A 581-nucleotide genomic window follows, 5' to 3' on the forward strand; every position below is an offset into this window, starting at 1 on the left:
TCACTTCCACTCTGCACTTATGGACACTCTGAGACCGTGAGTGTCAAATTCAAACTTGCAGTAAATTGAACACAAACGAGTTACTGATATGTTTTATCTGAACTCGTAGATTTACCCATTGTCTTTAGTTCATCATTTAACATTTTGATGACAAAAAGTTGATGTTATTCGGTAGAGAAGCTGGTGAAACGTGCCAACTAGATGGTAAATAACCATTAAGCGGTTCCTGCAACAATGATTAAGTGACACTAGATCTTGCTACGGTGTGTTTTTTCTTCTTCTTTTGTTTTTGAAACAAGGAAAATATGGTAATGTTAAATGAAGACACTTCACACAGAGATTTGTTGGGAGCAGCCAGGGCATTCTCAATCCCAAGTTTGAGTTACAACTGAATGGTGTCAGTTAGTCTCTGTTCCAGCAGCAGCAGGGCTCAGAAACATCAGAAAGAGACACATTCAGCATTGTTAGTTATCTGAACCCTGTTCAGGACTTCCATGTTGCCATACGTAGAAGGTCTCTGGGGGTCCACTGGACCCCAAGAAAGAATATGTGCAAAATAATTGTTGCTATTCATTACAGAC

The sequence above is a fragment of the Stegastes partitus genome, unplaced genomic scaffold, assembly GCF_000690725.1.
Source record: "Stegastes partitus isolate 25-593 unplaced genomic scaffold, Stegastes_partitus-1.0.2 Scaffold390, whole genome shotgun sequence".
Lineage (NCBI taxonomy): Eukaryota > Metazoa > Chordata > Actinopteri > Pomacentridae > Stegastes > Stegastes partitus.